The sequence below is a fragment of the Canis lupus genome, chromosome 37 (assembly GCF_011100685.1).
Source record: "Canis lupus familiaris isolate Mischka breed German Shepherd chromosome 37, alternate assembly UU_Cfam_GSD_1.0, whole genome shotgun sequence".
Lineage (NCBI taxonomy): Eukaryota > Metazoa > Chordata > Mammalia > Carnivora > Canidae > Canis > Canis lupus.
This window is the reverse complement of record NC_049258.1, coordinates 28424674-28451948: the sequence shown is the minus strand read 5'-3', so window position 1 is coordinate 28451948 and position 27275 is coordinate 28424674. Positions and strand designations below refer to the sequence as shown.

The 27275-nt window shown below is 47.3% G+C and overlaps 1 protein-coding gene and 1 long non-coding RNA gene across 3 annotated transcripts in view; both read right to left on the bottom strand.

The window, feature by feature from the left end:
• Nucleotides 1-27275, bottom strand: part of SGPP2 (sphingosine-1-phosphate phosphatase 2) — a 101781-nt gene that overhangs the window by 72254 nt on the left and 2252 nt on the right.
• Nucleotides 6705-12627, bottom strand: LOC102151946. Of its 2 annotated transcripts, XR_005385441.1 has the most exons (4): nucleotides 11603-12627; nucleotides 10922-11075; nucleotides 8925-9003; nucleotides 6705-8627 (listed from the first exon to the last, which is right to left on the bottom strand). It is a non-coding gene; the product is annotated as an uncharacterized LOC102151946 (long non-coding RNA). The 2 variants fall into 2 exon arrangements; XR_005385440.1 differs by lacking the exon at nucleotides 11603-12627 and having other exon boundaries at nucleotides 10922-11562.

Below are 27275 nucleotides of genomic sequence, written 5' to 3'. Positions count from 1 at the left end.
GTCTCAAGGGCTTTGGAGGTGCTGGGGGCTTGCTCACCACCCGAGCCTCCTGCACCAGCTCTGGCTGCTCCGGTTGGGATTCGTGGATCCAGCTGGCACCTGAGAGGCTCTGGGTGTTAGGCTGCCTTGGGTCCACTGACAGATCTGCTGCAGCTGCTCTGGGAGGTCTGGACTGTGTCATCTGTGAAGTGGATGTGTGTCCTCACCTGTGCGGTGTATATATCCTCACCTCTGCATGTCTATGTCCTCACCTGTGCACTGGGTGTGTCCTCACCTGTGTAGTGGGTGTGTCCTCACCTTGCAGTGGGCATGTTCTCATCTGTGCAGCGAGCCTAACACCAGCTCCCTTGCAGAGATGTTTGGAAAAGTCCCTCGTGTAAACCACACTACAGCACATCAGACACTCAGTATGTGTTCATTAAATAGTTGCATTTGCATTGCTTTTATCAACAGTATAAATAATAAGAAAATGTCAAAGTACCCAATTGTAGAATATGAGGAGGGAAAGAAGATGATTGAAAAAAAACAAAGGCATTGGGGTGCCTGGGTGGCTCAGTCGGTTAGGCATCCGACTCTTGATCTCAGCCCAGGTCTTGGTCTCCAGGTCATGAGTTCGAGCCCTGTGCTGGGGGGCATGGAGCCTACTTTAAAAAACATAATAAGTCAAAGAAATAAAAGACAAAGACATCATAGGGGAGGCAAGTAAGCCGTCCTGGAAGGATGACTGGAAGGAACTGGGACAGACGACAAAGGGAAGAGGGGCCTTTAGCTGAAGCAGAGGCATGGGGAGAGCCATGGAGGTAGCCAGTGACAGTGTCCCTGGGCTGCAGGTGTCCAGGAAGCTAGAGCGTACAGGGCCACAAGGGGAGCTGCGGAAGCGGGGCCAGGGGAAGGCCAGGGCCGGTCAGTGGAGTCCTAGGCCCTCACGAGGAGGCTGGGTGACAGGAGCCGTGGACCGTGGGCCGGGAAGTGACCTGGTCACACGCGCTCTAACTGGCCCCCACGGGCCTCCAGATGGTCCTGTCATTTCTCAGTGAGTTTCCCTCCAAGGGCTGGTTGCAAACAGGCTGCCACAGGCCCACCGGGCCTCCTCCCACGCTGCACTCCTCGGGGCGTTACACCCACCCCCTCTGCCACCCACAGTCCCACGAACCCACGTGAGCCTCGCTAATGCCCCCATTTCACATCTGAAATGAAAGCTGGACGCTCTGGGGGTCCCCCAGGGCCATCACGGAGGACGAAGGAAGCTCGGTTTCTGTTGTGGGGCCTCGGCTTAGTCATGTGGGATCTGATGCTACAGCTATTTGGCGAGAAACCACAGAAACAAAAACAATTTGATGAAACCCAGAGAAAGCGAGTTGTTTCGCGGACGGTGACCCACGCGGAACAAACCCAAAGGCTCTGGGTTCCAGCTCTGCTCCGTCACCGGGCGCCACGTGCCTCAGATACCGCTGCCCCTGCCAACAGGGACCACGGTCCCTACACCTAAGGACAGCCAACTCCCCGAAGACACCAAAGTGTGGAAAACGTGGTTCTCATTTCTTTTCACCAAACACAATTTCCAGCAAGTGCTATGTGACCAGAAGCCATGACCCCGGGGCATCAGAGATGGTCGGGGCCACGTGGGTTCGCAGCCTTGATGGGCACGAGAACCCGACAGGAGCCAAACAGCCCGTGGCATCTCTGCTGCTGGCACCGGGACAAGGACGAACCAGGGAGAGGGCGGACTTGAAGACAGAAGGGAGAAGAAGAGGAAGCTTGGGGGTCCTCCCACCCCACGTTCAGAACGGTAGACAGAGGCCCACGTAGGCAAAGCCCTGTCCACTGCTTCCTGCAGACACATGTGCACCCGCACTTCCAGGCCGCGCCCGGCCCCTGCGCCCCCACGACCGTCCTTGGCACACTGTCTGAAACAGAGGCTGCTCCGGTTAAAATCGTGGCTTCAGCATCATCCACGTCCTTGTTCACAGAAGTGTGACCCCCGCCCCCCGCCCACCAGCAGCAGCATGGGCATCACTTGTCTGAAATTTAGGATTTCAGGCCCCACCCCGGACCTGCGGGATCACTGGGACTTCTAACCGGATTCCCCAGGGGATTCGCACGTGCATTAAAGTTGAGAAGATTAATGGTGGAGAAGCACAAATCTTCATCTATTGAGAAAACGAATAAAACGGTCGAATGTATTGAGACTATACTGTTCTCTCTGGGCCTACAAAGTCGCTCCGTGAAGACCAGACGAATACGTAGGGTCAGAGGGTGGCCCGGGGGTGGCCCGGGGCTGGCGTTGAGGGGAGGGACTGCTCATGGGTACAGATCTCCTTTTCAGGGTGCTGAGGATGCTCGCAGACGGCTGTGGCGACGGCAGCCTGACTCTGCGAATGTCCAGAAACATGAAAATCGGGGAACTGCAGGGAGGTGAACGGTCTCTCAATAAAGCTCTGAAATATAAATAACAGGCACTTGGGGGGGGGGGCGGTTGGAAAGACTGAATTACAAGCTTCTGATTTCTGTGAACAGAGACCACGTGGAGAACCGGGTCGTGGAGGGTGACCCAAGAGAGGCTGTAGGAACCGCCCCAGCTCGCTGGCTGGCTGGGCTGTTAGGGAGGACACAGAGGCATTGAAAGGGTTAGCTTGCTCTTAGGAGGTTCGGTGCTGCCCTTAGAACCGGCCACCAGGGCCCGTGCCCTGGACTCTGTGATTTAGAATCCCGCCCCACCCCCACCACCCGACCATCCTTGAGCCATGTCCTTTCTCCATAGAGCAAGGAAGATGTCCAGTCTTCTAGATTGTTCTCTGGGCACGTGGAACCCCAGCATTCCTCGTTCAAATGCCCAAGCCTACACATGGGACGTGTCTCTCCCGGGGGTCCGTCCTCCCTAGTGTGGACAGGAGCACCAGGTGTGCTCCCCAGGCCCGAGGGATCAGAGGGATGACATAGAGCCCAGGCACATGGAGAGCGGGGTCCATCACCCAGCCCTGGACGGGGGTGACAGGCTGGCTCCCCGATTATGCCACATTCCAGCATGGAACTCTGGATTGGCCTGAGGATTCCAGATGTGAACCTGGCTTTCCAGGTCACAGGAAGATACACGCGTCAGAGTAGGAGGTCACGACATGATATAGTCAATGTCTAAATTAGTTAAAGACGTAACTTTAGGATATGTTGAGCTATGGGATCTCTGTCTCCATTTGTGCACTTGTCCTAAAATTTTGCAATTTTAGAGGTCGATTATTCTTTTCTTCTAAGTTTATCAAGCAGTGAGTATTTCTGGTCTCCCCAGCATGTCAGGTTTTATGGGGAAATATTAAATATTCATTGAAGGCCATCTCATCTTTTCATAACTTCATACATAATAAATACCAAGGATTTATTTTTGCTCCAAAACAGTACAGGAAGCCTTACGATAAGAAGCATCTTAAATGGGTTTGTCTTCATGTATGTCTCATATTTGCAAACCATGGTGGTTAAACAGAAGGGGGGGACCCCCCAAGAAATAAAGAGCAATGAAAACAGGCACTCCTGAGCTACCCTTCTTCTTCTGAAAGATGGAAAAGCACATCATGGGGGAGGGGGAAGCAAAGCTGCTGGAGACTTTTTTTTTAAGTAAAAGAAACAGCTTAACTGAAACTTTGAGGGGAAGAAACATATTGAGTCTAAGCATGAGAGTTTATAGTCTCTCAGGGCTCTCTGGTTCTTCTTAACGGATAGTTTGGGGATAGAATCCCAGAAAGGGCAATTTTGCTCTTGTCACCCACAACCCACAGCCTCACTTGGACGCCCTCCGGAATATTCCGGCTTTGGAATTACTTTTAGTCTTTGGGGGCTGTGAAGCCGAGGCCAAGCTCACAACTTCCTTTGGCCCTCCTGTGAGTGTACAGATGTCACCCATGCCTGGTGCCAACCAAAGGGACCCCCACTCAGATGTATTTCCAGAAGAGGCTCCCCTAATCCGTATGCCTTTACCCCCACCCCGTCATCTGGATTCCTTGTGGGAACTCTGCAGCTTTTTCTTTGTAGTGAGGATTAAGTTCAAATACAACAATTTGTACAGCATATGTTTCAAAATTTCAATCATTTTGGAAACGAGGGAGCTAGGGGACCGGGGCGGAGGGGGGTAACGATCTCAGATAAGGCTGAATTTGTATGTTGCCATACAGCTGCTCCGTCCGATATGGCAGGCCACATGTGGCTCTTTAAATTTAAATTTAAATTTAATTAGATAAAAAAAATCCAGTTAGCCGTACTAGTCACATTTCAAATGCTCAGCAGCCCCATGTGACCAGTGGCTACCTCTCTGGACGGCATAGACGTGGAAAGTCTCCGTCCTCACAGGAAGTTGTGTTGCATGTGCTGAACGGGAAGAGTCTTCATGTCTTCTCTGTAATTCCAGTCAAGGCTTCTCTTCTCACTCTGTTGTTGGTACTATGATTTCTTATACTGTCACATTTTTGCAGTTTGAAGCCAATTATTCTTAAGTCCTAAAAGCAGATAGTGGTGATGTATTATCACCACAGAGACAGAGTCGCGTCGCAGCTTCGTGAATATACTGAGAACCACTGCGTTGTACATTCTGAAAGGGTGAATTTGGTGGCGTGTGAGTTATTCTCAATTTAAAAAGTAAGGCCTACTTGGCCTTATACGAAGGCCAAATACTAAGTAATAATTAGTACTTGGCCAAATACTAAGTAATAATTTCATAAGTCCTCCCTGTCAGGTACCATAGAGCAGCCAGAATGACACTGTGAATCAGAGACAACCAATTCATTTGAGAAATCAAACAAAACCAACAGTGGCTCTGCCCACCAATGGCTCCCCAATGCCTCCCCAATGGCTCCCCAGTGACTCCCCAACGGCTCCCCATGGCTCCCCAGTGACTCCCCAACGGCTCCCCATGGCTCCCCAGTGGCTCCCCAGTGGCTCCCCATGGCACTTGGAGGTCCACATGCACGCTCATGGTCAAGGCTGGAGATCTGACCACTGCACATCCTTCCTGCTTCTCTACAGGCTGACCTCGTCTTTATGCTCCAACCACTGTGGCCTTCTTTTCATACTTGTTCCTTGAGTGGGTTGCAGCCTCACGGCCCATGTTCTGAGCACAGCTCTCTGCCTGGCGGCTCCTTCTCACTTCTCAGATGCCAGCCCCTCAGAGCCTCCCTTCGAGATGCCTTCCCAGGGCTACCCTCTCAGTGGCTCCACTGCGTGGCCCTGTTCCATTCTCTTCATAGCTTATCCCGCCTGGGAATTTCTCGCTCTGGTACCTGATTGCTTGTCTGCACTAGATGGCAAACTCTTTGAAGGCAGCGAGCCTGGCTAACGCTCTCCTGTGGGGTCCCTGGCCTCCAGCACGGTGGCTATCCTTCCGCCCACCCCCTAGCAAGCATCCGATAAACACCTGTCGACTGACCAGAGCAATGGAGGCTGAGCCTGCCATCAGCACACACTCTGGATAGAAGGGGCCTTAGAACCATCTAGAAGTTCTTAGTGGCTACCCAGAGAGCTGAGGGACACACATGCCTGGACTTCACCCCTATGGTCAGTCTGATCTACCAGATTGGGAGTGAGGCCCAAATTGGTTTATTTTTTAAAAGCTCCACTGTTTGATCCAATTGTCCTATGTTGGGAGGAGGCAACTGAAACTCAGGCTTGGCTGAGCCTTGGGTCAGTCAAGCCAAAAAGCCTAGGTGTCTTAAGAAGCTCAACTACCTGGGAACAAATTTCTATGAACTTTGGACGCCCTGTCCCCGTGAAACCTCTGTGGTTCACGGGAAGGAGAAGCCTTTTCTGAATCATGGACTGGGAAGACCTTTCACGATGGGCCACCTAAAGTTTAGCCCAAAGTTGTCCCATTGGCTCCGAACTCGCTCCTGTCTCGCCCACGTTCTCCTGGCATCGAGGCGTCCACCTGGGCGGAGCCGTAGCCCATTTCGCCCCGGCTGCTCTCCGCAGTCTGACCCCCTGAGACGGGACCCGGGCAACAGGACCAGCAGGCAGCAGCCAGGGAGAGCCAGCAGGGATAGAGTTTTCCTTCTCTCTGTTAGGAAGATAAAAACCACCAGTTTCTCCTCCCTTTACCTTTCGACTCTTGGCAGGTTTAAGAGAAAAAAAAACCAAAAACAACCAACTCCCCTGAATTGCATCGGCAGAAAACGCACAAGGTGGAAAAGGCCTCATTCCTGGAGGCTCCAAAGGGGCCCTTAGAGAAGAAAGTTAAGTGGTAACGTCCACGTGGTTGGCGTCCACGTTATGGTCAATGAAATGGCCAAACGGCCCCTGGCACCCTCATCACAAGAGGCAGGACCGCACCCCGGCCACACGCCGGGGCTTCCATCCTTGCTCTGTCATCCACGAGCAGCAGGGCCCTGGCTCTGCGCCTGTGTCCCCAGCGCTAGAAACAAAAACCTCACCCTCCCGGAGCTGTGAAAACTAAATGCATCAATGCACACGAAGTGTTGCGAACGGTGCGTGGCCTGCAGAAAGTGCTGGGTGGACGTACGCTGCCCAAGACAGTGGCGACAAGGTTCACTTGGCCCAGCGCTCAGCGGCCACCGCTAGGACCACGTCCCGTGCACCCCGGCCATCGTGCTCACAGGCCACAAGCATCCCTTCTTAAGATCCATGCATCACTATTATCTTTTTAAAAAATTTATTTATTCACGAGAGACACAGAGAGAGAGAGGCAGAGACACAGGCGGAGGGGGAAGCAGGCTCCATGCTCGATGGGGGACTCGATCCTGGAACCCCGGGGTCACACCCTGAGCCACTCAGGTGCCCCCAAGCATCACTATTCTTTTCCTTTTCTTCCTTCCTTTCCATTCCCATAGACGGTTCCACATTCATCTTTTACTTTTCCTGCCTTTGTCACATTATCAATCCGAAACCAAAGCACCAAGCGGCTCAGACACTACGGTCACCCGTCACAGGGCAGAGCAGGTGCTGGACACCTGCCCTCAGACACGAGATGGGGCGTTTGTGTCCGAGGTGGCCGTGCCTCCCAGGACAGCTCGGGACCCAGGCCCCGGCCCCTGGTTCCGTGCTTCCCAGGCCAGGCACAGAAAGTGCAGAGCACGTAGGCTCGAGGCCAGCAAGGTAACTCTTCCCACACTTACAGGGCTAGATAAAGAGGCAGCTGGAGAGCGCCGTGCATTGTCACCGGCGTCACCTAAATACTAGTGTGACTGTCCAAGCACTCTCCCCCAGTGGGGCGAGGAACACATTCTACTTTTTTTGTTTGTTTAGGTCCCATGAAGACAATATGCCAGGCCTTTCTCTCCCTTCAAAACCACCCCCGGATGATTGACGTCATCCGTACTCTGCAAAACAGCTTCTGGAAAGTTGTTTTAGAGCAGACTTCTTGGTATTTTTTCCCTCTAAGTGTCTGATTCCAGCTTTTCCTCCCTCTTTTCTCTTTAATATGGTTTCTTTGCATTTGCTGCTTCTGACTAAAAGTGAAGACATTGTCGGGGGGGGAGTCCATCTAATTATGAGAACAGGAATGCATTCTGCATTTGGTCACTATACATTTTTTTCTCATGTTATGAGGAATATACACAAAGAGGTTGGTATTCATAAGTCGATACCGGGTAAATCTTAAAGGGTTAATGAAAAAAAAAAAAAAAGAAGCAGCAGAAGAAGAATATGTCACCGCCTTGACGAAGGACCCCGGCACACACGACAGTCCCTGGGCCTGGCCGCCCACTCCCAGGAGGCCACCGCAACGAGCAAGTTCCCAAGGCTGTGCTCTGGGGGCCGGGCAGGTTGATGGCCAGGCTCCCACACACCACCCGGGCACCTCAGTGTCCTCGGCGGTACAGTGGCCACAGGAGCTGCTTCGGGGGTGTTGGGAGGACACGTCCCCCCTCGTCTAGCTGTCTGCGTCCCCGCAGCACTGCCTCCACCTGCCACCGTCTGCCGCCCGGTGGGGATTGGGCCTCCTTCCCGGGTCGGTCAGCACCGAACACATGGCCTTCTCCTGGCTTCTCCACCGTGTCCCTGGGGCCCAGCTCCACTCTCAGGGAGCACTTAGCACTCAGCACTCAGTAATATCTGGAGAACGACTAAGGTGTCATCAAGAGGCTTCCGTGGACCCATCTACAAGGAGGAGCCCTTCCCACTTCTCACGGTTCGCTCCCTCCAACCAAATAATCTGCTGCTTCACTTTGTCCTCTGTGTCTGCCGTCCCAGCGTGGTTCCCTCTACGGCGAGGCGGGGGTCATGCTGCTCTGCCCCACTGGGCGGCGTGGCCCGGGTCCCAGGCCTCCTCACTGCCCAGCCATACTCCCTGAATGTCCCAGGAACTCAGCTTTTCAAAGCAAAGCATCGGAGACATCATGTGCTGCTTACTAGGGACCACCCGTCCCCTTCGGCTTGTTAGCAGAATCCAAACTCAGGTTCAAACCTCAGGCCACAGGGCAAGTCAATCTGGGTGACTCTACTTTCTCCTTTCTCAAACTCACTCGCAATTAGGGGTGGCCACACCACCCACTCCGGCCAGTGAGAAGGAGGTGGGGAGGAACTTCTACATAAGCTTCTGTTTTCTTCATAAAAAGGATGGAGATAACCATCATGACCTCTACCTCCTTCCCAACGTGAACATGGCCATGATGCCAGGAGCAACAGCAGCCATCCTAGATGAGACAATAAGACAATGAGCTAAGGATGGAGGAGCAAAAAGCAGCAGCATGAGTCCCTGGTGATATTGTGAAGCAGCTGAACAAACATCAGCCTTCCCCAACCCTAGACTTATTGTTACACAAGAAAAAATAAAAACTTTAAGTAACTATTAATACAGCTAAAAAATATCTAGAGCAAAAAAAAAAAAAATCTAGAGCAAACAAGTTCTTGACTGATCTACTGTGTCTTTCTCCACAAGTGCAGTTCTTCCTTTTTCCACATTTTCTCATTTATGTCAATGACATACTCACTATGCTCCATATTTTTCAGGCTCAGAATGCCGAGTTATCTTTCAATAGAAGAGGCGAAGAAAGCATCCACCTCCAAGTCCTGCAAATCCATTCAGAACGTCTCAGTCAGGTCAATAAGGGTGTGCTGTGCACACAGGCATCTATTACAGTGTTTGCATTAGCAGAAAACATGGAAATGATCTTAATTGGCACAACATAAATCATGACAAATAACGGGTAGAAAATGGGATGTTACGTAGTCATTAAAATACTGTGAACAAATATTTGTTGATGTGCGACAAAGCTCTAGATTTATCAACTGGAAGCTCAGGTTGGAAAACAGGACTTTTTTTTGAAAACCATATTTAAGGATGTATATAACGTATGCACAGAAGTGTCTAGAACGGGATACCCCAAAATAGTAACAGTGAATATAATATCTCTGGGTGATCTGGGTCCTGAGATCGAACAGTGACTAGTTGTCTTGGATCAAGCCCCCTAGATCCTCAGCCTGGTATTCAAGAACAGATTGAGTGGCCAAAAAACCAACTTTATTCTCACTTTCTCCTCCTGCCTTTGTGGGTCTGGTTTCCTGTTGCTTTCACACGGCACATCTGTTCCCACCACAGCCCTTTGATCCACGCTTCCCTCCTCCTGGAGTGTTCTCTTCATTTCCTCTCACAACTCAAATCCTCTTCATTTTTCAAAACCCAACCTGTCCTTTCTCTCAAGCCTAGTCCTAGGATGAGGATCCTGGGCCAGGACGTGGATGAGTCAGGGTAGGTCCATCCAAGCCTGGTGCTGGGAGGATTCAGAGAAGCCAGAGCTCATCAGCCTTTCCACCTCTACATCCCCCAACAGCAGATTTGCACACCCTAATCCCTCCAAAATGACCCTGTGTCTCCTGGGGACCACTGCCTGCATCGAAGAGTGCCATCCTGCTCCCTAGGACTGCACCCAAATTCCTCCTACCATTTCTGGGGGTGTCTTGAGGGCTTCTACCCTGGGAATGCTGGCTATCCTCCTTTACTCTGGAATTTTCTAGACCAGGAATGGCAAACTCAAATGCCTCCATGGGTCAAATGACTGATGTAAGTCAGCAAAGCCAATGTAGGTGTGAGACAAAAGGGGGTGGTGAGGCCTGCTCTGGTTTGAGGAGGCAACAGCAAGTGGAAGCCAGCCTCTCAGGTTGTGCAGGAGTGTGAGCCGGTCATGCTACATCTTCCATGTTCTCAAAAAGCAGAAGCCAGAAAAATCTAGAAAGTTTTTCCTAGTAAAACCACATGGGAAGAAAATGTGTACGTGGTCAACATTTGGTCCTCCAGGCCCAGGTCTGTGACCTGTGCTTCATGGTTAAAAATGGGCCACCTCCCTAGGCAAGGCTACCTCCCAACCACAACAGTTGCTACCTTCACCCCACATGGGATGACCATTTTCCTATGCATGGGGCTTAGGGGCCCTAGAGTGGTGGCCTTATCCTCAGAACTCCACACATAGTCAAAGGAAAGGGGTCCTAGGAAACTCCTTTTCCCAATCACTGCCTAGTTAATGCTCTCCTGGGTCGGGGATTTGGCCAGGAACTGACAGGAGTCCTGATACCCACATGCTCAAAGCTTTACCGTGTTACCCGTGCACACAATGTCTTTTCCCATTTTTATTTTTTTATTTTTTTTTTTTTTTTTTTTTTTTTTTTTTTTTTTTTTTTTTTTTTTTTTCTTTTCCCATTTTTAAATTCTCTTAACTTACAACACTCTAGTCTTTGGTGTGAAATCTGTATATCATAGACTGTAGTTAAAAAAAAAAAAATCTCCAGGAATATTTTTCCATGTGACATCACATTTATTGTTGTCTAAAATCTGAAAATGTCAACTGTCCTAATTCTAGATTTGGTGAGTTTTGCATCCTCTTCATTGGTCCTTTAGAAATCTTAAAAGCAACATCTTTCAAAATGTGCACTTAGAGTTTTCTTAGGGGGAATGAGGAAGAATCTGAGAAAGGAAGATCTTGTTCAATCTAACCTTGATAATCTTTGAGACTTTGTCCTCCCCAGGTGGTGTTCATCTATTTGCCCACCTTCTTGATGGACCAACAGCTCTTCAGGAGCAGGGAAGGTGAGACGGAACCGCTGCGGGAGCTCAGAGTACAATCCGGGGTCTGGCACACTGTCAAGAGCTTCATGTATTTGGATGAACATTGATCGTATTATCTCAGAGCAAACAACATAATACTTTGCATAACTCCATAATTTCGGACAAGGGGAAGCAGGACCTGGGAAAGCATGTTTATGGCAAGTGATTGGATACTACAAAGTATCTGAAGGAAGAAATATAAAAGTGAATATACTTCAGTACAATTTAAAGCACATTTGACCCAAATTTTAGGGTGGAAGCCATTCTGAAGTGGCCCAGGGAGTGGATTTGCACCACCTGGAGGGCCCAACACTCCCCCGCCCCACCACTCAGGCCCCACCGTAAGAGATGAAATCTATTCCAGAAAAGACCTGTTGGAAAAGACTGCAGTAGGGGCTCTGGAGCAGAGTGTCAGTAATGCCCTATTAGCCGGGGCACCAGCAGGAGCAGAAGTAGCAGCCCTGGTGGCAGGAGGCAGCAGGAACGGGCATGGAGACAGCATCTGAGAGCTCCCTCGGTGCCCGACACAACACGACACGCATCAGGGTTCCCAGCCATGACCTTACTCACCCTCAGAACTCTAGGAGGCGTGTATGCACTTGTTGCCTCCACTTCACAGACAAGGCAAGCAGGGTGGGCGAGCTGAGGCCACACACCCCAGGTGACGCGGTTGGGAAGCACGAGAAGCAAGGCACCAGCTTGGTCCACGCGCGGCCTGCCTCCCCCCAAGTCCTGCACGGACACAGAACACGCAGGCCTTCTGCTGGGGGCGCTCCTTGTGGCACATGCGCCAAGTGAACACCCCCAAAACCAATGGTCAAAAAAATCCGAACAGCAGAATGATGGCAACACCTGCGCCGGCCTAGCACAGCGCCCGGGGACTACAAGACAGAGGAAACGGTAGGAGGGACAGGAGGGAAGCCCAGCGCTGGGCCCCTCACCTCCCGCTGCGCTGGCCCCTCCGAAATCCTTTCTTTCAGGAATGAAATAAGCTGAGATCGGGGAAAAAACGGTTCACAGAGTGAAGCCAGGGATTCTTTGATTTCTGGATGCGGTGCTTCTACTTCACAGGACAGCCACCGCTCAGATGGTATATTTTCCATTTTACTTTTGTGACTCTTTTCAGGGGAGAAAGCACTAATGGTGTCGTTTTCCTTTAAAGTGTGGGTGTTTCACAAAGGCCACCACCTGCGAGTGGGTCAGCTCCTTGGGCAAAAGCCGTGAGTCACACGTGGCCGCTGTGTGTTCGGCTCTGCTCACCGGGCCCCGCTGCCAGACATCGGGGGGAGCAGAGCCGGAGTGCCAGTCCTCGGCTCTCAGAAGCAGCCGGTCTGAAATCCAGTTTCGACCAGCACTTTCCAAATGTATGTTGGAAAACATAAGGCAAGTGCCATATACTCAACTCTAGGAGATGAGACTGGAGTGACGCTTGCGGGCGGAGTCTCTCCAATGTGGATTCACAAACTGCCACACACTTTGGGGTTCAAATAGAGGCTCAGATGCACATTGCAAAAAGAAACTACTTTTTAAAAATGGTTTTGGGAAAAACAAAACAAAACGGTTTTAGGGCGCCTGGGGGGCTCTGCAGTTGAACGTCTGCCTTTGGCTCAGGGCGTGACCCCGGGTCCTGGGATCAAGTCCCACACCGGGCTCCCTGCGAGGAGACTGCATCTTCTCTGCCTGTGTCTCTGCCTCTCTCTCTCTGGGTCTCTCATGAATAAATACATAAAATCTTTTTTTTTAAAAAAAAGAACAAGACAAGAAAGTGGGCTATCACCCCTTCTACTCAACATAATACTGGAGGTCCTTGTCTACTCAATAAGGCAGAAACAAATAAGCAAATGATTGGCATAAGAACTGAAAAGGAAGATGAAAAAATCTGCTTTTTGGCCATTTTCAGAGCAAACACAAAGAAACGAGAGACAATTTGTTAGAATCAATAAAAGTTTGCAAGTTTGCCAAATCAATACACAAAATTCAATTGCATTCCAACATGCCAGCAAAAAACCAATTGCAAAATATTGTTTTAATGGTAACAAACACATAAGGTAATTTGGAATGAATCTAGCAAAAGGGGTAAAGATTTTATGGAGATAATTATAAACCCTACTGAAAGATATTTAAAAAGACATAAGTAAATAGCAAGCCCTAACATGTTCCGGGGTAAGAAAATTGCATATCGTAAAGATGATAATTACCTCCAAATTAACCCATAGATTTAATACACCTCAATTAAAATTACATTAAAATTAATCTTATGTAAAAATTATTTTATAGTTCTTTAGGGGATTAAGGGATATTCATTATTTTTAAAAAGACAATATCCACTCTCTTAGTTTTTAAAATCAGGAATTACATTGCTTGATTTTAAAATGAAAACTGACAAATTCTTATATTATACAATTAAGAACCACACCCGACAGTGGACAGTGGTGGCTGCAATGCCCCTACCCTACGCTGAGTCACACTCGAGGGTCCCTTCTCTTTAAATACTGTATCAGCTTAGGAGGAAGCAGGTTCCAACACAAAGCGTGCCCAGGGGCCTGCCGGCAGGTGACTCAAGACCAACCACTTGCAACTGTTTGGACCTACAACAATAAAAAGAGATTTCCCTAAATGACTTTTAAAGCAACAGCAAAAACTACTTGCCAAAAATTGTCTTAAGGGTGGGGCGGTAACCACAACAGTGGCTTTTCTTAAGACCTTCCTGGGCTCTCTAATGATACGGCTTTGGCCCAAGTTGAGGAGAGATCTTTTCGAGGCCAAATTCTTTTTAGCACATTAAGAAATGCCCATGAGCGCAGGAGAATGAGATGTGTTTTAAGCTCCAGGCATTTCATATGGTTGTTGGGACAGAGTCGGAGAAGGTGTACTGTAACTTCACGTGGGGTCTTTATGCAGTGACGTGGAGGGAGCCATTCTGTTCCACTGAAGAAAGCTTTGGAGCACTTCCAATGGTTTAATAAACATCCCCTCAAGGGAGACACAGAAGCAAGACTGCTGATATTTGGGGCTTTGTTGCAAAGATATCCATGGTAATAAAAAAAAAAACAGTTTTATGTGGAACAACCTTAGTAATCTTAGCAACTAAAATTCCTCAAAAGTACAAAACATCCTCAGGGAAAGTTTTTTTTCAATAAAACAAAAATAGTTTCATTGTCTCTAAACATAAAACCACCACCTTTTTACTGTGAAAAAAAAATGCAGAAAATAAAGAAAAGCATGAAGAAAATAAAAGTATGAATAAGGAAATATTCAAAGATATTCAGAAAGAACCACTGGTAACATTTGGTTCATTACTCCAGATCCTTTAAAAAAAAAAAACATTCAAATATATGGTTATGCACTTTTTGAAATTTGGGTTATATTATGATATCATTTTTTATTTTTTATTTATTTATTTTTTGATATTTTTAAAATTGCTCTTTTTTTTGCATTTCCATGTCTAGAAATATATGGAATTTTAATTACTTTCAAGATCTCCTTTGGATGTCATTATTAAGTTCTTCCCTTTGTAGAACATTGTTGAAAAAAACCTTTGATAAGTAGTTATATTATAAACACTTTTATTTTATTTTATTATTATTATTATTATTTTTTGCAGGCTCCGTGCTAGGAGCCCGATGTGGGACTCGATCCCAGATCTCCAGGATTACACCCTGGGCTGCAGGCGGCGCCAAACCGCTGTGCCACTGGGACTGCCCTATAAACACTTTTTAAAAAAGATTTTATTTATTTATCTGAGAGAGAGCAGGAGAGCATGAGCAGGAGTTGGGGGGGGGGTTGGGGGAGGGAGAAGCAGCCTCCCCGCCAAGCAGGAGCCCATGCGGGGCTCGAATCCAGGACCCTGGGATCATGACCTGAGCCGAAGGCAGAGGCTTAACCGACTGAGCCACCTGAGCGCCCCTGATAAACACTTTCTGGCGACGAACATCAGCTGTGGGAGCAGGGCGTCCATCCACCGAGCAGACGAGCAGACGCAGTGGGTTTACCGCTTGGGGAAGGGCTCTTGGTGACTCCAGCCAGAGCAGGAACAGCAGCCAGTGCTCGCCCGCAGCTCCCCTGGCCGCAGCTGCCGCCGCCGGTCCGGAGCACCGACGAAATAAAGAGGGGCTGCTTCGCTCTCTACGTGTATTAAGGAGAGATTTATCTTTTACAATTTTTTTAAAAATTTTTTTTAATTTATTTATGATAGTCACAGAGAGAGAAAGAGAGAGGCAGAGACATAGGCAGAGGGAGAAGCAGGCTCCATGCACCGGGAGCCCGATGTGGGATTCGACCCGGGTCTCCAGGATCGCGCCCTGGGCCAAAGGCAGGCGCCAAACTGCTGCGCCACCCAGGGATCCCCCATCTTTTACAATTTTTAATCTAAAATAAGTCAGCTGTTCTCGGTGAAATCACACATGAGCAAAGTAAACCCCCCAAATCATGGCTCCTGGTTTGATTTCGCTGCAGTTTACGCTGTACCAGCTGGAGAGCGTGGGGAGAAGGCAGAAAGGAGGGCGGACCTCAGACGACCCAGTGGGGACACTCGCGGCTCAAGACAGACCGAGCGTTAGATTCCAGGGACACTGGGACTGCGAGCAGATGTTCTGCGGTGTGTGAAGACGGGGTGGGAAGCTTTCAGCATGTTTACAGATCGAGAGGGAGAAACGACACCTGGAAGAGACTGAAGATGCACTGACTTGCACATTGCAAATCTGACCTACTTGCAACACCAATCGGAAGTGGCTCCACAAAAGGAAAAAACATCAGATTTTGTTAATGCAAAAAAATCTTTTTAATGCAAAGGATCTGCAGCTATAAAGCATGTGAGTTGAAACGAAGTTAGATAGGAGAGAGAAATAAATAAAGGATAGATGTGCTTTCGGACCCTCAACTATTTCTCCGTGTTCTCCCAAGTCAGGAAGCCAGGGTCAAGGGCAGGGTTGCGACCCAGCCCTGCAGCTCTGGAAACAGATGCAGCAGCATGGCTGGCTCAAACCCAGGAACATCTCCCAAATGCTGCTCTGCATTTCCTGGGCTTCCTGCAGAGTGCACCAAGAGCGCCTGCAGTAAAGGCTGTGAGAAGGGCAGGACCAATTTTTACAAGGCAATGGAATTTTAAAAAATACATTATTTTGACCTAACTGTAGATTCCTAAGTATTTGCAAAGGTGGCACATCTCTGCACATCCACTAGACCCTTCACCCACCTTCTCCCCATGGTTCCATCTCACATAATTACAGCACAATATCAGCGCCTAGCCTCTGGCAATGGGACAGCGTGTGTATACAGTTCTGTGCTGTTTTACTACACCTGTGTGGACGCGTTGGACCCATATGACCACCACTGCCATCAAGCTACAAAACTGCCCCATCACCACAAAGATCCACCTCATACAACCCCTTCATAGTGATCCTCTCATTCTTAACCCTTGGCAACCACGAATCTATCTTCCATCTTTATAATTTTGTCATTTCACGAATGTCATATAAATGGAATTATATACACAGTGCAATCATTTGAGATTGGCTTTTTCACTCAGCACGATGCCCCTGAGAGCCATCCAAGTTGTTGGGTATATCATGAGTCTACTCCTTTTTACTGCTGAGTCGTATTCCGTGGCATGGATGTACCACAGTTGATTTAGCTATTTATCCAGTGGGGATGTTTCGGTTAGTTTTGAGTTTGGGCTGTTATGAACAAAGCTCCTATAAACGATCATGTACAGGTTTTTGTGTCAATAAGTTTTCATATCTCTGGGATAAATTCCCAGGAGTGTAATTGTGGGCTGCAAGATAAATGTATATTCAGTACGAACTTTTAAAGATGAAGTACGTTCTTATAGTTTAAACAAGTCCCTGATTGAAGCAATATACTTATCTACACCAGGAAGTACTCAGGATGAGTGTGGGAAGTCTCATTTCTAACCCTGTAGTGAGTGGTACCAGAGTGGTAAGCATGAAGAAAATCAGGGCTAGACCATTTCTAACCCAACATGTTGGAAAAATTCAGGTGATTCCTTCAGGGTCAAAACTTGTGGACAATAAAATATGGCTGAGGCATTAGATGGGGCTAAATGGAGGCAAAATTAATGGATCTAATGGATCCATTAGTCCCCTCCTTTCCAAGAGTAATGGTTATCAGAAATATGCTCCTGGATAGATATTGGGGATAGCAACCCACTCCTGCCCTTTGAGGGCATGTGTGATATAACTGAGCATGGCAAGAAGGCAGCCCTGAAGCCTCCTCGGGAACTAGGGAGAAGGGGAGACCCAAGGCTGGGAGGACTCAGAATTGTCTGTCACCTTCTGCAGTTCACCACAGAACTAATTCATTTCCTGCTTCCCCTTCACATCATCATAATATGGGGGTAACACCCTCTAAGCTGCTGCCCTCCTTGCTCAGAGTCGCAGGGTCTCTAAGCTTTCCCTAGCTCCTGCGGAACCCGCAGCCTTTGCCCAAGGTACTGAAATATCGCCTGCACTCCACAGGATGCGAATGGTGGGCTTTCTGTACCCGGAGAAGGTACAGGTGGAGAAGACGGGAACCTGCATGACTTACCTAAGCCCACGGATACCTAGGAGCTTACTCCCTCTCTATCCCCCTTCTCTTCCTCAGACTCCAAATATTTTCTCCTTACAAGGAAAGATTAGTGATAGATCGGTTAGGAGCTTATGTTAACGGACACACAATGGAAGATTCTGACGCACAACGGATAAATTACAAAAGACCATCAAAAATCAGTAGGTAAACACCCCCGCTAAAATCACGGTGGAAAAAATGGATAAAGCAGACGACCAGACATTCACAAAAAGAGTGATACAGGTATCTGCTGAGCTGAAGAAAAATATTCAACCTCATTAGAGGCAAAGTATGTTAGACTGATGAGAGGCTTTCATTCTGCTCTCAAATTGGCACATCACTGTTGAGAAGGGAGTGTCTCTAACGGCTGACAAAATTCACGGATGAAAACGCCGAGAAACAAGGCTTTCCTAATGCGTCTGATACCGGCCTACAGCATACTCCCTTCTCAATCTCTCTCTCTCTCTCTCTTTTTTTTTTTTTTTAAGATTTTTTATTTTTTTTGAAACAGAGATTGAGAGAGAGAAAGCATGAGCACAAGCAGGGGGAGCGGCAGAGGGAGAAGCAAGCTCCCCGCTGAGCAGGGAGCCCGATGTGGGGCTCCATCCCAGGACCCTGAGGTCATGACCTGAGCCCAGGGAGGATGGTGAAGCTTCACCGACAGGGGCCCTACAGATACTTAATTACAAAGAGAAAAACGTTTTCTTGGAAGAAACCACTTAACACACTTTTAAAGGTGTTCGAAGTAAAAATCACTGGTGATGGAATAAATCAGCATTTTGTGTCTCTTGATATGATACACTAAGGACACAGTTTCTGGCTGCGGTAGAAGGATTCCCACCCTAAATGTAGAACCTAAATGTAATCGTGAGGAAATACCAAACAAGTCAGAACTGACATTATACAAAACAACCTGCCTGGACTCCTCAGAGGTCAAGGTCAGGAAATGCAAAGAAAGACTGGAGAACTTCCAGAATGGAGCAAGGTGCACAGATTGTATTCTATTCCCGCACGGTGGTTATTTATACAGGCTGCTAACATTAGGAAAACACGGGTCAAGAGTATGGAGGAATTTCTCCGTCATATTTTTGCAGATTTTCAAGAATCTGAAATTGCATCAAGAGCCGAAGAGTTAAAAAGAAAAGGTTTGTTTTATTTATTTATATTTTTTAAAGAAAAGTTTTTAAAAATAATACCTGATGCTGGCCTTTATTCCCTAAAACCCAAACGTCCCCATAAACAGTCTGTAGAGAGGACGGGTTATCATATATTTGCACACTGGATGCTGCGTGGCATGAAAAATGAAAACACTACACATCCTGTAGGATCCTACTTGCCTACGATTGATCCTATCCTATCCTATTGAACGTATTGATCCTACGTTCAATAGGAGATGAAACTACATTATGGTTGATGGAGGCAAAAGAGTGGGTACCTGGGAGAGGATGCTGTTGCCTGGCGGGAGCCTGAGGGGGCCTTCTGGGGGTCAGGCCGCGTCCCCTTCCCTCCTCTGGGCGGGGGTTGCGGGGAGGTAGACATCTGGTCAGAGGTGTCACCTTGTACACCTATAAGATCTGTGCACTTGCTGTATCTGACTTACAATAAATGCAAAGAAAAGGAAAACAAAGGAAACGAAGATAATACTTGACAACTAGCAGCCTTGGATTGCCGTGTGGAGCAACACTTGAGATCCATTTTCCAAAAGGCAACTTGGCAGTGAGCACGAAAACCGAAGTGAGCTGCTTCTGTGGTTCTCAGGAAATGGTTCGACATTTAGACTCAAGGCGAAGTCCAAAGATAAACACTGAGACTACCTAGATGCACACGTTAGGGAGTGGGTGGAAAATAAAAAACAAAACCTAAATCCCTATCGCAGGGTAAGTCACGACACAACTCTGGAAGTCCCAGCAGCGAGGCCCGGGGACGATGCGGGGAAACGTTCACCAGCCGGGCGCCGAAAGCCACTTCCAAAACCGTATGCGGAGAGAATGTTCACGACTTAAATCTTCTGCACGTGCACAGACCTAAAAGGAATCGCTACTCGGAGACGTGAACGTGTCTCCGTAGGCTGCAAAATGAACGCGGGAATTTTGTTCCCTTCTTTATGCTCTTTGGTGTCACCCGCCACTTCTCACCATAAACGTGAATTACTTTAAGAGTTGAAACACGTACGAATCAATTTCCAACGTATTTGAGATCTTCCTAGCTGAAAATCATCAAAAGATAAAAATTCAGAGAGGAAGAGAAAAAAGAAACCAAAAAACCAAAACCCCAAACCCAAGTTCTAACAGAGCCTCTTTTCGCTTGTGTGGTGCTTTTAACAAAATCTTTGATGTCTAGTTCATGGCTACTTCTAGTCACCTTCCACGAGAGGGCGATTTTTTTTTTTAATTGCAAAAAATCCACGTTCACCTAAATCCTTTCTCCACCAATTAAATCCCAGCTTCTCGGCTCCCAACATTGAACCCGAGGAGCCTTCTGGTTCACCAGCCTCCCCTCCTCTTCCTCGTACCCACAGGGGCCTCGCTTTGGCAGGCTGTTCCCCATCAACTGTGCTGGGAACAGAGATCTTGCCTGGAGAAAAATCAAACCATCCCCGGAGATTCCGGAGGGGGCATTTCTCCAGCGGTTCCCACGCCAGATAAACAGCCTTAACAGGGGCAAGAGTGGATCTGCTGGTTGGTTGGTTGGTTGGTTGGTTTAATAAACAAATGGGTATCTTGGGGCCCTGGAGGCAATACTGAGACCGGTTCAGCCCCCTTTCAAGATCTCAGGTGGTTATTTCCTTCCTCCTCCATCCACCCCGGCTTGTGCCTCAGGATGGCTCGGATTCTTAAAACGCTTTGCTAATTAGTCCATACCCGGCCTGAGCCTGAAGCGGGAGGGAGGGCAGAGAGACCCGCACCGTAGTCTTTGCTGGATCTTTCACGTCTCATTTTCTCCGCACGTGCCATGCGTCTCACCCGGCAAGTGGGGTACGACAGGCCGGTGGGGGCCCCCAATTTCAGCATCTTCGTGGATCCCTGACACAGACAGAAGCACTCTAAGTGTGTTGCCGGGAAACCGTGACAGGATTTTCTCCCAGGAAAATTCTGTGCCAAACAACACGCAAGAATGCCTTTGTTCGAGACGTAATTCTTATCAGGACAACAGAGGATTTAATAATTAACAAAACCTGTAACAACAGAAGTGAGAGTGCTTTTTTTTTTTTAATTTAAAAGGCTGACATCTTAATTCTAAGTCAAGAAAATTAGAATTAGACAAGGTTCGCTGTCAACAGCTTTCCTAAACCAAGTAATTCAGTCACATGTTTTAAGTCGGCAGGTGTTTGTTGCTCCCTAACCGACTCCTAGCCGGCCCCACAGCCCCTTCCCGGCTCCGAGCAGGGAGAGCAGACCAATAAAAAAGTTATTCATTAGTCAGAACCTTTCATCAGTTTCCCGGATAAAAGGGAAGGAGCCAACACGAAAAAAAAAGCAGGAGGCCACATTCAGGCTTCGGCCTGCAACTCGGGCTCTAGGCCCCAGCTCCAGCCAGGATTCCCGCTCCGATTTCTAGATGCTTCTCCGGCCTGGACGGTGTCCATTCGTCCTCCCAGGGCCACACTACACTCTCCTCCACGAGGCCGACCTCCGTGGACCTCGTCAGGCGGCCTCCCAGCCTCCCAGCCTCGGGCCGAACGGGGCCCAAGTTGCTCGGCTGCTGCCCCGCTGCTGTGCCGTTCCCCTCGCAGGCCGCCCGGGCAGCAGGGCCCCTCTGGCGGTTCGCTCCCCTGGAGCTGAACCCTCTCCCCAGCCCCCGCCCCCGCTTCCTAGGCTGAAAGTCACCTGCTCCAAGATGCTCACCCTGAGTGACCTCACCTTTGAACTCCCTTCCATTACCCGCCCCCTTTTAGAAAAACTTAAATAGGCTTTATTTCTTAGAACAGCTTTTTATTTGCAGAGAAATTTACTGATGCAGTTTTATTAACTAAATTCCATACTTGCAGACTTCCTGGGTTTTTACCTAACATCCCCCCCCCCTTTTTTTGTACTCTATTCCAGGGTCGCATCCTGAAGATGCTACAATTACATTCAGTTGTCACATCTTGGGCTGTTCCTGGCTGTGACTTTTGTCAGATGTTCCTTATTATTTGGGGCCTGGGCAATTTTGAAGAGTATAGGTCAGGTATTTTACAGAACGTCCCTCAGTTAGGATTTGTCTGGTGTCTTTCTCATGATTAGACTGAAGGTGTGGGTTTTAGGGAAGACCACCCACGTGAAACGCCACTTCCAACATGTATCGAGCGTATATCATTTCAACATGTGTCAAGAGCACATCCCATCAACATGTCTTAGACTTTTGCTGTGTCTGATGGGTTTCCATACTATAATATTACTCCTCTGTGCAACCCACACTTAGAAAGAAGGATGCTATGTTTCTTCTCCTTTTTTTTTTTTTAAGATTTTATTTATTTATTCCTGAGAGACACACAGAGAGAGGCAGAGACACGGGCAGAGGGAGAAGCAGGCTCCCTGTGGGAAGCCCGATGCGGGACTTGATCCCAGGAGCCCGGGATCACCACCTGAGCTGAAGGCAGATGTTCAACTGCTGAGCCCCCCAGGGGCCCCTGTTTCTCCTCCTTGAAGTAGAACCATTGGGTATTTTTTTTTTGAGGTAAAATATATATAACATAAAATTTGCCATTTTAACCATTGTTAAGGGTTAAATCCCCCCTTAATTTCTTTCCTGCTGAGAGTCTTACTCTGCCCATGCTGAACATTTCACTCTTCACCAAAAATTGCAATGTGTCTTTATGTTCTATTGTTTAAGATTTCCCGGCAAAGAAAAGAGATTCTCATTCTTTTTAAGATTAATTTATTGAGACAGAAAGAGAGTGCCCATGTGAGCAGTGGGAAGGAGAGAGAGAGAGAGAATCTCCAGCTGACTCCCCACCAAGCCTGGAGCCAAACCCAGGGCTCCATCTCAAGACCCTGAGATCACAACCTGAGCCAAAACTAAGAGTAGGATGTTTAACCGACTGAGCCACCTACGTGCCCTGAGATCCTCACATTTTCTTTTTTTTTTTTTTTTTTAATTTTTTTATTTATTTATGGTAGTCATACAGAGAGAGAGAGAGAGAGAGGCAGAGACACAGGCAGAGGGAGAAGCAGGCTCCATGCACCGGGAGCCCGACGTGGGATTCGATCCCGGGTCTCCAGGATCGCGCCCTGGGCCAAAGGCAGGCGCCAAACCGCTGCGCCACCCAGGGATCCCCCTCACATTTTCATCTATTTGATTCCTATTGCTCTTTTAGTCCCTCAAGACTTCATGAGCTCCTCTGCAGATGGTGAGCTACTCCTGCTATTGTCTCCCTGGTCACAAACCTATTACTATTATCAGCCTATTATTATTATTAGCCTAATATCCTAATATTATTATTAACCTACATATTCTAGTATTTTTTGCATTGCATCATGTTCTTTGTGGCTTTCCTAGGACAGGACCTAGATCTTATTTTCTTTGTATCTTTATTTTTTTTTAAGAGATTTTATTTATTTATTCATGAGAGACATAGAGAGAGAGGCAGAGACATAGGCAGAGGGAGAAGCAGGCTGTCTTTGGGGAGCCTGATGTGGGACTCGATCCCAGGACCCCGGGATCACGCCCTGAGCCAAAGCCAGATGCTCAACCACTGAGCCGCCCAGGTGCCCCTCTTTGTACCTTTAAGGATGAGGACTAACCCAGTAGCTGATCAGGAAATGTTGGCTGGCATCTTGATCTCACTCACATGTGGAATTTAGGAAGGAAAGCAGGTGAACGTAGGGGAATGGGAAGAGAAGAAAAGGAGAGTGGGAAAACAAACTGTAAGAGTCTCTTAACGATAGAGAACAAACGGTGGGTTGATGGAGGGAGGTGGGTGGGTGATGGGGATTAAGGAGGGCTCTTGTTGTGATGAGCACTGAATACTGCATGTAAGTGATCAATCACTGAATTCTACTCCAGAAAGCAATATTGCACTGTATGTTAAGTAAAATTTAAATTTAAAAAAATGTTGGCTGGAAATAAAGGAAGAAAAGATGAGATAGAAGCAGAAGTGGCCTATTGGAATGCCTGCGTGGCTCAGTTGGGTTGAGATCTGATCTCAGGGTTGTAGGATGGAGCCCCACTTCAGGCTCCATGCTCAATGCAGAGTCTGCTTGAAGTTCTCTCTCTCTCTCTCACCCTCTCCCTCCGCCCCTTGCCCTGCTTGCACACAGGTGCATGCTCTCTCTCATAAATAAATAAAATCAAATAAGTAAATAAATAAATTTTAAAAATCTTTAAAAAATGAAATAGAGGTGGCCTATTTTCTCCCAAAATTAAAGAGGGTGTTAATATCTGGTAGTGGTGAGGGTACTGCAGTCACAGTTACGTATCCTGGTCTGTGGGACAGTTCAGTATTGAAATCCATTAATATATGTATTTCTGCCCAGCAGTTCCATGTCTGGAAATTTAAATTTAAAAGACAAAGACTGAATTCAGTGTTGGCAGTGATTTTTTTTTTATTTGACACCCAAAGCAAAGGCAATGAGAGCAAAAATAAACAAATGAGACTACATCAAATTAAAAAGCTTCTGCACAGCAAAGGAAAACATTAACAAAATGAATAGGCAATCTACCAAATGTGAGAAAATGTTTGCAAATCATATATCTGATAAGGAGAATTGTTTTTCAAATAATCTGATTAAAATGGGCAGAGGATCTGAATAGACATTTTTCCGAGGAAGATGTACAGATGGCCAACAGACACAGGGAAAGATGCTCCACATCACTCATCCTCAGGGAAATGCAAGTCAAAACCACGGTGACATATCACCTCATACCTGTTATTATCAAGAAGACAAGAAATAACAAGTGCTGGCAAGGATGTGGAGTAAAGGGAACCCTTGCACCCTGTTGGAGGGAATGGAAATTGGTGCCGCCACAACGGAAACAACATGGAGGTTCCTCAAAAAATTAAAACTAGGGGCTCCTGGCTGGCTCAGTTAGTAGATCATGCAACTCTTGATCGTGGAGTTGTGAGTTTGAGTCCTGTGTTGGGTGTGGAGATTACTTAAAATCTTTATGGGCGCCTGGGTGGCTCAGTCAGTTAAGCATCTGACTCTTGATTTTGGCTCAGGCCATGACCTTGGGGCTGTGGGATCAGGTCCCTCCTGGGGTTCCATGCTCCCCAGGGCATCTGCTCCGAATTCTCTCTCTCCCTCTCCTTCCGTTCCTCCCCCTCTCCTCTCTTTCTTTCTCTCTTGTAAATGAATAAATCTTAAAAATAAAATCTTTATAAAAATTAAAAATGGAAATACCACATGATCTAGCAATTCCATTTCTGAGTATTTATCTGAAGACAAAACACTACCGTGAAAAGACACCTGCACCCCCATGTTCATTTCAGCATTGTTTACAATAGCCAAGATTTAGAAACAACTTTAGTTCCTTGGATGAATGGATAAAGAAAACGTGCCACACACACACTGGAATATTCAGCCGTAAAAACGAGGGAAATCTTGCCATTTGTGAGAATATGGGTGGAACTTGAGGGCGTTATGCTAAGTAAAATAGGTCAGAGGAAAACAAATGCTTTATGATCTCATTTATATGTGAAATATAAAACAAACAAAAATCTGAACTCACAGATTAAGAGAACAGATTGGTGGTTGCCTAGGGGCACTGGAGGTGGGGGTAGGTGAAATGGGTGAAGAAAATACAAACTTAAAGTTACAAAATAAGTAAGTCATGGGGATGTAATGTATATTTGCAAGTTGCTAAGAGAGTAGATCTTAAAAGTTCTTGCCTGAGTGGCTCATTTGGTTAAATGTCTGACTCTTGGTTTTGGCCCAGGTCATGGCCTCAGAGTTTCGAGACTGAGCTCTTCACAGGGCTCTGCACTCAGCTCAGAGTCCGCTTGAGATTCTCTCCCTCCTTCTCTTTCCTCCTCTGTCCCTCCCCGTGTTGTGTGCACACACACTATTTCTAAAATAAATAAATAAAATCTTTGAAAAAAAAGTTCTCATTCACAAGAAAACTGTAACTATAGGTGGTAACTAGACTTACTATGATCATGTCACAATATGGTACTTACAAATATTGAATCATTATGTTGTACACCTCTAACTAATATATTACGTGCCAATTATATCTCAATTTAAAAAGATAGTCAAGATATATAGAAAGATACGTATACAAAGATGTTATTTTTAACACACACACACAAAAAAAAAAAACAGGAAAAAACCCTAAAAGCCCAGCAAGAGGCCAACTAAATGATAGCACATCCATTCTATGGAGTACATTCTATAGCCCCTGAAAATGAGGCTGAACATGTACTGAGTGATTATCTTCATGCAGTGGTATCATGACCATGGATTTAACCTTTTCTTTGTATTTTTCCAAGTCTTCTCATGGGAACAATATCTGTAACTAGAAAAAAAGTGATCCAAGGTACCTTTTCAAAGAAGTGGGTTATTTTACCATTTCAAACCTTGAACATCCACAAAAATCAAAACTGGAAGTTCAACCTGTGGGCCACCTGAGCTATAACCAAGCCCAAATGTCAACGTGGCCGAGACCACTGCCTCCAGCCAGCATCACCATTCTCGCCCTGAACACTCTAAGGGCAGTGGGCCCCGGGAGAAGGGAATTCAGAGCTTCCCATCTCTGTCTTCCAGCTTCTCCAGACCCCACTTCTGGCCTGGACCCTGGACATTGGTGTTTTGTTTTTGTTTTTCAAGCTCCTCTGACTGTAATGCACAGCCACAGGTGGAAAGCCACTCTGTTGCACTCTGTCCCACTCAGTTGCACTCTGCCCATTTTGCAGATGAGGCCTGGAGAAGTTCAAAGTGACATGGAGGTGGAGTCAGACCCAGGTCTCCTGATTCCTAAGATGGTTCTTTGCACTTTAGCAAAGCTAATAAAATAAAGGGTGAGTTTTTGTAGATTGACATTCTGGGAGGGCCCCAGCTGTTCTAAAATCGGGGTGTAAAGGTTTGTATAATAACGTATCTTTGATCCCTGCCTCAACCCAACTGTAGAACTATGTCTGAGCAAATAGTTATTAGAAAGTATTTATCGAGCTCAGTATAGTTTGGAAAGATCACTCCAGTCTAACATAATGATAGGGAAAGGCGCTGCAAAGTCTACCTTAATGCAACTGTGTTGAGTAAGCAAAGGTGATAAAAATCAAAATACCATTATATCCAAGGCTGGCTTTACCCCAGAACAAATAAACATTATTCTAAGCAGGCCTCTGCCCTCCTACTCGGTCCCAGGATCCCTGCCTCTTGCTCTTGGCTACTGCCAGGTACGTCCTCCCACGGCTACCCTTGCAAACCAGTTATCCTAGGATGCGGAAAGTGACATGTTCTCTTCCAGCCAACCTCGACCCGGCTCCCAATCACCCTGACACCTCATACCTTCGCAGTGAGACAGATAAAATGAAACCCTGGGATTTTTCCCTGGAAGGCGTACAGAAGAAAGAAGTTTAGACTTGAGAGTCAAAAGATCTGTGTGTGTGTTTCTGGGAAGTCCTCCACAAAGCATTTAACCCTTCAGGACTCAGACCTGTCTGTGAAAGTCATGACTACCGAGAAATCTCCGAGGCCCCCTCTGACTATTTCAATGACAGTTTTGAACAATCTCAGCCCAGCCCTAGTTAATCTTT